This window comes from Balaenoptera physalus (assembly GCF_965194825.1).
Source record: "Balaenoptera physalus genome assembly, chromosome: 15".
NCBI lineage: Eukaryota > Metazoa > Chordata > Mammalia > Artiodactyla > Balaenopteridae > Balaenoptera > Balaenoptera physalus.
Genome location: NC_138894.1, coordinates 34,053,575 through 34,067,092, shown reverse-complemented (window position 1 = coordinate 34,067,092; position 13,518 = coordinate 34,053,575). Strand labels below are relative to the sequence as shown.

The 13,518-nt window shown below is 45.9% G+C and overlaps 1 long non-coding RNA gene and 1 pseudogene across 7 annotated transcripts in view; one reads left to right on the top strand and one right to left on the bottom strand.

The window, feature by feature from the left end:
• The window catches only part of LOC309643390, a 2,123,356-nt gene that overhangs the window by 737,949 nt on the left and 1,371,889 nt on the right, over positions 1–13,518 (top strand). The window lies entirely within an intron of this gene.
• Positions 11,555–13,465, bottom strand: LOC309643472 (uncharacterized protein C2orf78 pseudogene; annotated as a pseudogene). The gene has a single exon. The product of its transcript is annotated as an uncharacterized protein C2orf78 pseudogene (transcript).

The window sequence follows — 13,518 nt, the reverse complement described above, 5'->3', positions numbered from 1 at the left end:
CACTCTGGATCCTTTGGCTGGATTTTGGCCTTGGGAGCACCACCGATAGGCTCAGAGGCTTTCTGTTTGTTCTTCCTGGGTTGATCAGAGGGAACCTTTACGACACTTGGCTTTTCCTGCACCTGATTCACCTTAATGGCTCTGGTGTCTTCAGCTTTGATCACGTTGGGACCTTGGGATCGATCAAGATCTTTCCAAGAATTAAAGAGCTGGGGAAGGTGAATATCCTCCGCCAGTGTAGTAATGTCTGCAAGACCACTGCTAGGTTCAGTCCCATTTTCAAGTGTCCCTAGGTCCTGACGACTCAGGCTGTTCTCTCCCAGATCAGCATTTTCAGAACCAGGCTGCTCCTCTTGGCTGAGGGGATCGGTGCAGGCCAGCGGCTGGGGAATATCAGGGATTCCCAAAGGGAGTAGTGGAGGATCTTGGTTTTCTATTGGGATCTGGTAGGCCTCCAGAGGCTTTGACAGCTTGGTTTTGATATCCTCCACGTTCTTACTCTCTGTTTGTCCCTGGCTTGGAGCTGGAGGCAGGGCCAGGAGACGCCTGGCACTCTGGACTGGAGCTGTCACTGAAATGTCCCCAAGTTCAGATGGTGGGTTACTCTCAAGTATGTGACTGTTTCTGCTACTGCAGGACTTGGGGAGTTCTTGAGTTTGTGTCACACAAAACGTCTGGCTTGGAGGTTGCAATCCCAGGGAATTTTTCATCACCAGGGAAGGCTCCATCACTACAAAGGGATCAAGGGAGAAGTCAGTCCCTGGTAAATGAGATGCTCCCCCTAAACACCAACACAGCAGTCATGTACCTTTCAAGGGGTTCAGGGGCAAGATGGGCAAGGCATTTCTACTAACTCTTCTTAAGGATCATGGACAGTGCCCTATGCTACGAGGTAAGCGGTGACTGTTGTAATGCTTAACTGGTGATCATTTCATGTCACTGATCCTTGGCTCTCTTTGTATCTCATAGGACTGTTGTAAGTCCAATACAAAATGAGTCTTCTTTTTAAACAACTGAAATGTTTTACAAAGCCTAGCATTCTCATATAGAGTCCTTTCAATTCTCCCCACTTTCCCGAGAGGCTAAGAACACTTCACACCATGAACTAGGAGAGGGGGTAGAGCCCTTTCTGATGAAATACAGAAACAAAGACAGAGTCTTAGCCTGCTTGCTCTCTGGACAGGATCTCGGACCACAAGGTCTTAAATCCTGGTATAAATGACGGAAGTGAGGACACTTCAACTGGCACTCTCATAACAAGAGTTCTGAGACACCTTCCAAAGAGACTGTAGCAGTAGACGAGGGAAGGGAGTGCTACAGTGTGGTAGTACAGGGGGAATGCTCGGCTACAGCAGTGAAAAATGTGGTACCTATTGGTGTGCTCTCGGGGTTCTTGTACATGTAGCATAGATGACCTTTACAGTGTCCCTGCCACCTTCCCACCTGCATTAGGTGTTCTTTTTGTTTTTTTGTTTTTTTGTTTTTTTTAAATTTACGTTTATTTATTGATTGATTGTTTGAACTTATTTATTCTACGTATTTATTTTTTTGGCTGCACAGGGTCTTCATTGCTGTGCACGGGCTTTCTCTAGTTGCGGCTAGCGGGGTCTACTCTTGGTTGCGGTGTGCGGGCTTCTCTTGTTGCGGAGCATGCGCTCTAGGCGCGTGGGCTTCGGTAGTTGCGGCTCACGGGCTCTAGAATGCAGGCTCAGTCGTTGTGGCACATGGGCTTAGTTGCTCCACGGCATGTGGGATCTTCCCAGACCAGGGCTCGAACCCGTGTCCGCCGCATTGCATTGGCAGGCGGATTCTTAACCACGGCGCCACCAGGGAAGCCCTAGGTGTTCTTATATAGAGTCTAAAAACAGAGGGCACTGAGCGAAGGTAGTGGTTACTGAAGGCTCAGGATCTAAATTCTACCTGTCTCTACACCCCTTCCCAGCTGTCGATTTGACCCCATTTGTGAATGCCGACCTCATTCTTCAACTTTCTCTGCCGTTTGTATACTCACCTTGAAAACTTGTTTCTGTGATGCGTTGAGCAGACACAGGGTGGCAGATTGCAGAGGTGGAAGCTGGTGGTCGGATATTTGTGGGCTGAATCTCCTTCAGTCCCATTCCCATTTCTGGTTGCGCAGAGGCCCTACTTCCTGTGTATGACGCGGAGCCATAGGATTGCGGGCAGGAGCCAAGTTCTCCATACAGTGAAGACCCCAGTGTGCCTTGGTTATAGTAATATACCTGGCTTCCTTCCTGGTAGGGAAGTGACAGGCGGCTATGCCCCTGATTTGGAATCTGAGATGGTGCTCCCTGAGCAAGCCTGGCAGAAAGTGATGGATATAGAGGGACCATGTTATTGGCGTCTGAAGTTTTATCATCCTGGGCTGCCATAAACATGGAGGAAGCAGCTGGGTGCCGGTCAGTGAGTGCCAGAGTAAAGTCTCCGAGTGAAGAGGAATTCTTTTCAGTGCTTCCTGTGATGTCCCACTCAAGAACACCTGGATAGGAAGGAGCTGAAGTGGAGATCTGGCTGTGGTCAGTAACTCCAGATAACATAGTCGTGCTGGAATGTTGGTAAAGGTAGGCACTACCCATGAGTGTCTGGAAAGAGGTACCGGTAGCCGATGCCGAACTGACGGCAGGGGCAGAGACTCTGGAGAAGTTGCAGACACTTCGTGTTAGGGAAGTTGCATTGCTCACCACAGGAAGAGAATGCTGCAGAGAATTTAGAGTTCCAAGTAGAGATGGATTTTGGAAATTTTCTGTAAGAACAAGAGGGTCATGAAAAACTCAGGGAGGTTGAGAAATTCTCACTACGTTTGAGGAACAGCATTATCTTAAGGTTCTTGCTCTCAGGACACCTCTACTATCGACCCTTCCTGAGAAACCCAAAATCAGACAGTTAATGATGGCTGTAAGGACTGAGCAGTTTTCCACTCTTCTGTATTAACTGCCTGTGCTCCCATCTTGGGCACAGATGGGCAGAAGAGCCAAGTGGTATGGTTCAGACATTGTTCTCTAGGCTGGAAGCAACCTTCTCCCTGCCCTGTCTTTCCCTTCAGCCTGCACTCGTATTGACTTCTATGCTATTTCCTAGACTGGAAGCATTTTAGAACTAGGAGGCCCTTAGAGAACTTTCTCTTTTTTCAGTCTCATTTCACGAGTAAGGAAACTGAGGCTCAGAGAGGTCGGGTTGACTTGTTCAGGTTCTCTCATTATGTTAGTGTCATTACCAGGTTTCAGAACCTAAGTATCCTGACTTCCTTGCCAGGACTCCACTCTGAGCATGATAGTGCCAGAAAGCAGGAGAAATAGAACTTATAATATAAGCATTTTTTTTGTCCATTAGAAAACAGTACGGCCATTACCATTGTCATCTTCAGTGTCTCCCTTTGCTTGTGCAGTTCCCACGCTATTACCTAGAGTTGACGTATAGCTCAGTCCAACTGGTGAACTGAAAGAGTCATTTTTGCCCTCTTCAAGCCTGGTTTCTCATCCTACCTCAAAATGATTACCCGAAAGTGGATTTCTTAAGTGCTTTTGGAAAGAGAAAAGTTATCTGATTACTTCAGATTACTCATCTATAAAGTGGTTATAACACCACCACCAATAATAATAGCAGTAATAATTAATAGATGAATAAGCTGATCTATTGCGTATGATTTATATGGAGGAAGATACAATAAGTTCTAGAAAGACAAAGAAAAATCATGAAAAACATGTTACGTAACGAAAAAGAAATCCATAGATATTAATGAAAACTGGGGTATGTGGGCAAGTATCAAAGCCTAATGAATTTACTAACAAATGACATTCTGTACCATACATGCAATATTATGAAAGTGAATTTTGCCCACTCTATTTTAGTGAATACTATTAACCAAAAAACACGATGGAGGTGATAGAGGTGAATGAATTCCTAGCCAATGCATACAGACAGAGACGATAAATCAGTAAAAAATGCATAACAAGCAACAGAATGCAACAAATGTGAATGTATAGGTAGCCACAACATATATAGACAAGTATTTCAATGAAAACCGGTACAAAGCAGACAGCAAAATAGTAAGTGTAAAAGAGTTTCATTATTGTGCTCATTCATATTTTTACCCAGCAAGTAACAGGTATTAAGCCTAGGAGAAATATATCTTTCCATGAATATAACTCATATAATAAGCAGAAAGGAAGCTTAAAAAGTATCAAGAAGGTTTTTGTATTTATCCTAGAACTTAGAATCATCTTCCACATCCAAGAAGATGACATCCCAAGACCTCAAAAAACCATCATCCCTAGAATCCAATTAAAAAAGATTTTCAAATGTAAGAAAATCCAAAGGACTCCACAACATTGTTTTAGATAAACGTGGATGTTTGTGTTTTCTTTTTTTCTTTTGCCGCGCCGCGTGGCCCTGGCCGTGAAAGCACCGAGTCCTAAGCGCTGGACCGCCAGGGAATTCCCTAAATGGGGAATTAGAGATGTGGGGGCTTGACTTTTTCTTTTTCTTCTCCGGTAGCTAAGATCTACAAGCGAACGATGGCTGTTGATCAATGTGCTCTCTGTGTTAGGAAGGAAATAACTGTAAAAATTGAAAAGCAACCTTGCCTTAGAAGCTACATATCACACAAAGGAAATAGTCCTTCTGATTCAATGTAGAAGATATCATTTAAAATGTTTAATTGGTCAAATGTCTACCTAGTTTAAAAATTAGAAAGAATAGAACACTGAAAAGCAGCCCCCTAGATAACCACTTTGGTTTCTGGTTTCTAGGAAGCATCATTTCTAAAACATACTTCTAAAATGTTTCTATTCCAAACTGTCAAGTGCCAGCTGTATTCAGAGAGGCAATAAAAGAAAGAAAACGGAGTATGACTTTTCTGATAGGCTGCCCTTCCTGGTGATCCCCTGTTCTGGCCTTACTTTCCTTCTTAGTCTGTTAATGTAAGGATTTGCTACCATCAGCTTTGTTTTGCCCTGCTCTGAGCAGATTTCCCTCTGTGCTGTTTCTGCTTTAATTTAAAATCTTTGGCTCCCATCAACATTCCATGGCAAACTGCCTCTTTCTTGAGAGCTCCTCTATGCTTTCCCTCTTCATTCTTATATTTTTTTCCCATCTCTTGGTTCCTGTTGGCCTGTGCTAATGAAAACAATCCTAAACTTGCTTACGTTTGACTCTGTGCCTCCCTATATAGCCCAGTACTCTCCATCCTCTCTCCCTATTCTCTCTTTTCAACTAGTCGAAATACTAGTGGAGGGAGACCATTGGAGATGAAACATCTTGGTATATATCGCTAGTTTTCTGTGTCACCTGGCTTTTCTATGTTTCTGTTGAAACACTCTTTTGAGAAGTCTCTGATTTCATTTTCTACATGGGTACCCTTTAAGGCTCAATATTGGAAAAGAAGGGGATCAGAGTGATCAACCCAATGTGGTATCCTAACGTAACAGATAAGGAAAGCAGCAGGCTTTGTGAGGCAGTCAGTGATTTGTCCAAAGTCACACAGACAGTAAACGTCAAAGTCAAAACTGAAATTAGGTCTCCAGACTTGTAGTTCAATACTTTCCCTCATTATTCCACGCTATTTTGAATCTCCTCCTCAATTTAGGGGCACAAGAAATCGAACGCAAAACTTTCCAAAGTTTCTTTTCTTACCTGACATGGTCAGAGAAGAGGAGACATCAACTGCAGGTACAAGGGATGAGGAGACAACACTAGAGGATGTCTGAGTGGCTGCAGCTGAACGGCGCACGTGTCCAGTACAAAGGTCACTGGTTACTGGTCCAAACGGCTCCACGGAAACCCCAAGACCTCTACCAAGTGGTAGTAGGTTTGGTAGGAGAGTGATGTCACAAAGCAGGCAGTTGAAAGGTATGAGCTAGCCAATAGGGAGGTCCGATCCCCAACAGGAGGGCGGGCTTGGGTGAAGAGAGCGTAGGAGAGCTAAAACAACCCCTCAATTTCTGAGCTCTGGGGAGGAAATCCTAGAAGACAGATTTACCTCCCCCAGGCTCTTCCATTAGGGAAATCATTGCAACATTTCTTACAGACGTTCATTAATATAATTAACTAACAGTTACTTATATTCTACAGAGTATTCTATTTTATGTATCATATACTTAGAGCTATATAGATCTTATTTAACTAGTATCCTTAGGAAGGAAAGAGCCATGTAGTTTGAACTATTACAGTTGTAACTTGGTTAAAGAGCAGGGTGAAGTTTGTTGAGTGTACCCTGTGGAGAATGTTGTGGTCCAAGGCTCTTCTCTTTTAGTTTCTTCTCCTTGACTCCTACCTTCCTTGGGCTGGGCTAGGCTGGGGGCCAGGTTGGACTTGCGACTTAACATTTCTCTTCCGCTTTCTTTTTTTTTTTTTTTTTTCTTCCATTATGGGCATTGCTTCTAGGACAAGCCTTGATCTTGCATTGGATGTTCCTTCCTGTCAACTTCCAGCAGCAGGAGTCTTCTTTTCAGTGCTTGATGCTTCACGAAATAGACTCTGCCCATTGGCAGCAAATACCAGAGAGCCAGGAGACAGAGCTGGTTGCAGACCTTTCCTCTTCCAGCCTTTGGTTGCAATTGTTTTGCCCATGATTTGCTAGCTCTAGTTCCTTGGGCCACACAGGTATCCTGCCATCCAGCTCTTTTTATATGTGAGAGACATTCTGAACACTGTCCCTCTTTCTTTGCACAGAAGTATATACAGTGTGGCAGTTACCGTAATCTCCTCCCCCTTGCAAACAGCCCCTCTAGAATCTCGGACCTCTAGGACTCTCTGTCTTGCATGCTTGGGTGCAAGGCCAAGCACAATGAAGAGGAGAATAATTAGAGAAAGAGGAGGACATTGGTGGAGAACTGGGAGCAGGTAAGGTGAAAGGGCACCGGAGAAAAGAGATGCATGTAGGTTTTTTGGTTTCTGTGGGAAACAAGTTGACACACTTGGGCCTCATTTTGTATTAACAGAACAGAGAGTTGTAGATATAAGTAGCTAGATCGTGCAGCAACTGCCATGAAGTCTGTACACTGAAGAGAACAGTCTCACATCTAGTTTTCATTTTGTTTTATGTCATATTACCTTATTTATAGCATTCACTGGTATGTTTGTAGAACGCAGATGTTTTCAAATGCTCTGGTTTTGTCTACATGGTTATTTCCTTGTCCTATTTGTAAGGAATCCAACATTGTAAGACATATTGCATGTTTTTCTCTTGACGATTGTTTACCTTGAAGCGTCATGAGCTAACTTGAGCTGTTGGATTTTGTGGAGAAACTTTAAAAAGGGTCTGTGAAAAAGGCATTGTGGTGAGTCGCATTATGCACCCGAGCGTAAGGAGCAGATATCTGCCACCAGCCCAGCTTGGCCTGGATTGCCTCTGTGTTAGTTCCCCTGGTTAGTGCTTTTCTCCCTAACCACTCTTGTGACTGTGATAATGTGAGTTAAGGGCTGAGTTGCTAGTGATTTATGTGTGAGGTAGGCTGGTTTGAGGGAGGAAATCTATGGACCTAGTCATTTTCCTTGGTGGTAAGCTTTCAGGGGTGCAAAGATCGATCTTCCTGGGGACTTTTCTGGTACCAGGAAGATATCGCATAGATGGGACCTCCAAAGACACACATTTAATTTTTAGGCCTGTTGTTCCTATTATGGGATGTGAGTTTCTTCACTGATGGGGATGCTGCTTATCTGAGAAGAAACTGTGAAAGGTGGTGTAGTATAGAGGTGTGGCTTAAGCTTTTAAGTTTTCTTCAAGGTTTTTCCCCTAAGCTTCATACTTCAGACGGCCTACTTACATGAGACTAGTATGTGATGTCAGGCTAACAACTTCCTAAATACCTGCAAGCCAGATCAGTGTCTCTTTTCTCTATATTCCCATGGAAATCAAGGGTCCCGCCGAATTTTCCATCGAAACAGTTGATTTGTGCTGTCTCTAGGAATTCTACAGGGCGTACCGTTGCTTCCTAACCGGTGTCATTTGGGAGATCGATCCCCCTCTGTACGTTCAAATGATTAATTTTGAGACTCTGCTCATGTGTGCAGTAAACCCTTTAATTCCCTAAGACCTTCCTTTCCTCCATCTCATACCCCATGAAGCCCGCTTCAGTTTATCTCCTGAATTTCTTTGGAATCTGTCAGCTCTCCCTCAACATCCTAATACTGAACTTGCCTGTCTGTTGCGATTAGGTCCTAACTAGTGTCCATATATCTTGTTTCCCTCCAATCCATTCTTCACACAAGAAAGCTTCAAAGCAAGTTGGAACATTGCTCATAAACATCGCTCACAAACATTGTTTTGAGAATAGAAAACACACTGGTGGCCTTTAAGACTCTGCGTGCTCTAGAATCCTCTCTGCTTCTCTAGCCCCATCTTGTGCCACGTTTGCCCTCACTTTCTATGCTTCAGATACACTGAATTAACCTTAGTTCTCACTCATCTGACAGAAGTCAGTTGAGAAATTATTTTTCACTGTGATTCCTAGCATTAAGGAATTTGATGATCAGGTTTTGTATGAGGACTAAAACTAAACTGGGAAGTGGAAGAATTGCGTTTCAACTGTTTCAGTCAACACGCATGTATTAATGATACCTAAGTATTGAACACCGGGCTAGGTTTCATGAGGGATACAGAAGTTCTGGCCATCTCTGGTTTTGGGTATCCCTTATTTGTTGAGACCTTTGCGTTGTTTGGTTGCCTTTTGTCTGTTTTCCAGATGGGAAAACAGGAACAAGGGAAGTATAGGTTATTACTAGGTGGGGTTGAACAAGTGGAGCAGCAAACTGCAAAGCAGAAAGAAGAGGGACGTACTATAGAGGGATGTGATTTCCATTTTCAAGGCGCCTGCGTCCTGTGCAGGGAGACAGCCTAACATAAAATGTGCCTAACAAAAGATCTATTGACTTCTTACTAAAAATCTCCAGTTCATATAACCCAGGGGTTTATACCTTCTCCTTTAAAAGTTCTATTCCTGGGACTTCCCTGGTGGTCCAGTGGTGAAGACTCTGCGCTTCCAATGCAGCAGGCGTGGGTTCAATCCCTGGTTGGGGAGCTAAGATCCCACATGCTGCGCAGCCAAAGAAATTTTTTTCAAAAGTTATACTCCTGTGTTGTTGAATTTAGTGGTTTAGATTTTGTTTGAATGTTAAGAAGATTTCAGTTTATTTACCAGGAACAAACAAAACATAATGTAAAAATAGTTTCCCAGAAACGATTTCCATCGTTCTCTTCTTCCCTTTCTCCCGCAGACTGACTGGTGTTTCATCTTGACAAGTTCTCTGAAGTTCTCTGTCATTCCATAGGAAAGCGGTCTGGCTTGGAGGTTGCAATCCCAGGGAATTTTTCATCAGCGGGGAAGTCTCCATCACTACAGAGGAATCAAGGTTGAAGTCAGTCCCGGGTAAGTGAGATGCTCCCCCTAAACACCAACACAGCAGTCGTGTACCTTTCAAGGGGTTCAGGGGCAAGATGGGCAAGGCATTTCTACTAACTCTTCTTAAGGATCATGGACAGTGTGCCCTATGCTACGAGGTAAGCGGTGACTGTTGTAATTCTTACTGGTGATCATTTCATGTCACTGATCCTTGGCTCTCTTTGTATCTCATAGGACTGTTGTAAGTCCAATACAAAATGAGTCTTCTTTTTAAAAAACTGAAATGTTTTACAAAGCCTAGCATTCTCATAGAGAGTCCTTTGAATTCTCCCCACTTTCCCGAGAGGCTAAGAACACTAGTTCACACCATGAACTAGGAGAGGGGGTAGAGCCCTTTCTGATGAAATACAGAAACAAAGACAGAGTCTTAGCCTGCTTGCTCTCTGGACAGGATCTCGGACCACAAGGTCTTAAATCCTGGTATAAATGACGGAAGTGAGGACACTTCAACTGGCACTCTCATAACAAGAGTTCTGAAACACCTTCCAAAGAGACTGTAGCAGTAGACGAGGGAAGGGAGTGCTACAGTGTGGTAGTACAGGGGGAATGCTCGGCTACAGCAGTGAAAAATGTGGTACCTATTGGTGTGCTCTCGGGGTTCTTGTACATGTAGCATAGATGACCTTTACAGTGTCCCTCCCACCTTCCCACCTGCATTAGGTGTTCTGTTTTTTTGTTTGTTTTTTTTTTTTTAATTTACGTTTATTGATTGATTGATTGATTGAACTTATTTATTCTACGTATTTATTTTTTTGGCTGCACTGGGTCCTCATTGGTGTGCACGGGCTTTCTCTAGTTGCGGCTAGCGGGGTCTACTCTTGGTTGCGGTGTGCGGGCTTCTCATCGCGGTGGCCTCTCTTGTTGCGGAGCATGGGCTGTAGGCGCGTGGGCTTCGGTAGTTGCGGCTCACGGGCTCTGGAATGCAGGCTCAGTCGTTGTGGCACATGCGCTTAGTTGCTGCACGGCATGTGGGATCTTCGCAGACCGGGGCTCGAACCCGTGTCCCCCGCATTGCATTGGCAGGCGGATTCTTAACCACGGCGCCACCAGGGAAGCCCTAGGTGTTCTTATATAGAGTCTAAAAACAGAGGGCACTGAGCGAAGGTAGTGGTTACTAAAGGCTCAGGATCTAAATTCTACCTGTCTCTACACCCCTTCCCAGCTGTCGATTTGACCCCATTTGTGAATGCCGACCTCATTCTTCAACTTTCTCTGCCGTTTGTATACTCACCTTGAAAACTTGTTTCTGTGATGCGTTGAGCAGACACAGGGTGGCAGATTGCAGAGGTGGAAGCTGGTGGTCGGATATTTGTGGGCTGAATCTCCTTCAGTCCCATTCCCATTTCTGGTTGCGCAGAGGCCCTACTTCCTGTGTATGACGCGGAGCCATAGGATTGCGGGCAGGAGCCAAGTTCTCCATACAGTGAAGACCCCAGTGTGCCTTGGTTATAGTAATATACCTGGCTTCCTTCCTGGTAGGGAAGTGACAGGCGGCTATGCCCCTGATTTGTTCGTGGGCCTCCTGATGCAGCAGTTCCCTTGGCTCTGGCCCTGTCGTCAGCTGCCCCTAGGAGGTCTCTGAGCCCTAGCCACTTCTCTGGTAGATTTGCCTATTCCCCCACTATAATCACACCTGAATAAGGCAACTCAAACCTTTCAGAGATGTGTCGTGAACCTCTTGTTTTCTGAAATACCTATCTGGTGGTTGTGAGACTTAAGGCCAACCTCCCCGAGAGACTTTGTTTCTATTTCTCCTAGTAAACCTAGACTCATCTCCTGTCACCTTCAACTCTACTCCAATTGTGTTCTTTCAACCCAGACCCCTGACCCTGCTTTTTACTTCTGCCATTTCATCCTCACTCCTGCTTCCTTTCCTAAATCCATACGTCTCTTTTGGCCTTCCTAGCCCTGGGCCAAGTTCCTTCCTCTTTCCTCAGTTTTTACCCCTTTCCTTCATTCTCCCATCCAACTTTCAGGCCTTCCTTTCTCACGCCCCAGTTAGCAGCATCTCAAAATTCGAAAGGTTTATTACTCATCTATTAATTCTATTCCATTTACTTACTCGGTTCTATACCTATCTTACCTATGTATGGAAGAACCGCTGGTAGCCAAGGTGGCAGCAAGAATCCTAGCAGCTGTCACCTGACGTATCCGTAGTAGTCAGCAATTTCCATTTCTTTGTCCCTCTGGGTGAAAAATTGCAGCTTCCCCGAAGAGGTGTATCTGGCAGCATTCTCCCGTTGTTGTTGAGCCCGCCTCTTCATGGCCTCTCGCTCTGGCCTCTGCTCTTGTTCGATGGGCTTTGACATGACTGGCTCAGGCACGTTGGGTTCCCTCCATGGAACTCGTTGCTTGCTGAAGTCTTGGAGTAGAAGTTGGGTTTGGAGCTTGGGTGGGGACTGGCGCTTAGTCACAGCAGGGGGAACAGGCTCGCGCTGGAGAGAAGCGCCAGATGAAGTTTTGTAGGGTGCAGGCCTAGGAGCAGCAGGCTGAGGGACACGAGGCTGGGTATGGTTGGTCCAAGCCGGTTGGGTTGGGTTGGCCACAGTTGGCTGAGCTGGTTTGGCGGGACCTGGCAAAGAGGCAGGAGCTGGCTGGGATGAATTGACTGCAGCAGGTTGAGCTGAGTCAGTAGAACCAGGCTGGGCACGGTAAGCCACAGCAGGCCGATGTGAGGCCAGAGACTGTGGCCTCCGAGGAGCGGGTCGAGCTTGAGGCTTGTCCCAGGCAGAAAAAGGCAGAGGTATCAACTTGACCTTCCCAGGAGGAGGCCGCTCACACTGGGATGGAGATGGACACTCTGTTTCAGCACTGCTGTCTGGTTTCTGGGCTTGGACTTGCGTTTTCTCAGGCCTCTTACCCTCACGTGGGGTATGCCGCCGTGGCTGGATCGCTGGGGGTGGCTGGGGGTCTTTGGGGTTGCTTGAATTTCCCAAGAGCCGACAGGAAGAGAGCCCAGTTTTCGTCTCATTCTTCTTCCCCAGCGCATGAAGAACCTTCACAGACTCCAGCATGCGCACGCCAAGGGAGGTTCGAGGCTTTTGAAAGCTCTCTTGGCGAAGCTCAGTTTGGTGTTCCTTTCGCTTCGTGTTGGGGATTGCTGGCTTGTCTTCTGCCTTGACTTTGTTCCCTGACTGCTTGTTCTCTTCAGCCTTGTTTCTTCCTCTGGTCCTTTTGGTCTTTTCCTGCCCATGGCTCTCAGTTTTGCTGATCTTTCCGGATGCAGCTTTCTGAGGTTTGCCTTGAGAGTGCTTGGCCGTGTTCGCAGGAGCCCTGTCACTGACTGCAGCAGTGCATATAACCGCTTCTCCCCCTAACAGGCACTCTGGATCCTTTGGCTGGATTTTGGCCTTGGGAGCACCACCGATAGGCTCAGAGGCTTTCTGTTTGTTCTTCCTGGGTTGATCAGAGGGAACCTTTACGACACTTGGCTTTTCCTGCACCTGATTCACCTTAATGGCTCTGGTGTCTTCAGCTTTGATCACGTTGGGACCTTGGGATCGATCAAGATCTTTCCAAGAATTAAAGAGCTGGGGAAGGTGAATATCCTCCGCCAGTGTAGTAATGTCTGCAAGACCACTGCTAGGTTCAGTCCCATTTTCAAGTGTCCCTAGGTCCTGACGACTCAGGCTGTTCTCTCCCAGATCAGCATTTTCAGAACCAGGCTGCTCCTCTTGGCTGAGGGGATCGGTGCAGGCCAGCGGCTGGGGAATATCAGGGATTCCCAAAGGGAGTAGTGGAGGATCTTGGTTTTCTATTGGGATCTGGTAGGCCTCCAGAGGCTTTGACAGCTTGGTTTTGATATCCTCCACGTTCTTACTCTCTGTTTGTCCCTGGCTTGGAGCTGGAGGCAGGGCCAGGAGACGCCTGGCACTCTGGACTGGAGCTGTCACTGAAATGTCCCCAAGTTCAGATGGTGGGTTACTCTCAAGTATGTGACTGTTTCTGCTACTGCAGGACTTGGGGAGTTCTTGAGTTTGTGTCACACAAAACGTCTGGCTTGGAGGTTGCAATCCCAGGGAATTTTTCATCACCAGGGAAGTCTCCATCACTACAAAGGGATCAAGGGAGAAGTCAGTCCCTGGTAAATGAGATGCTCCCC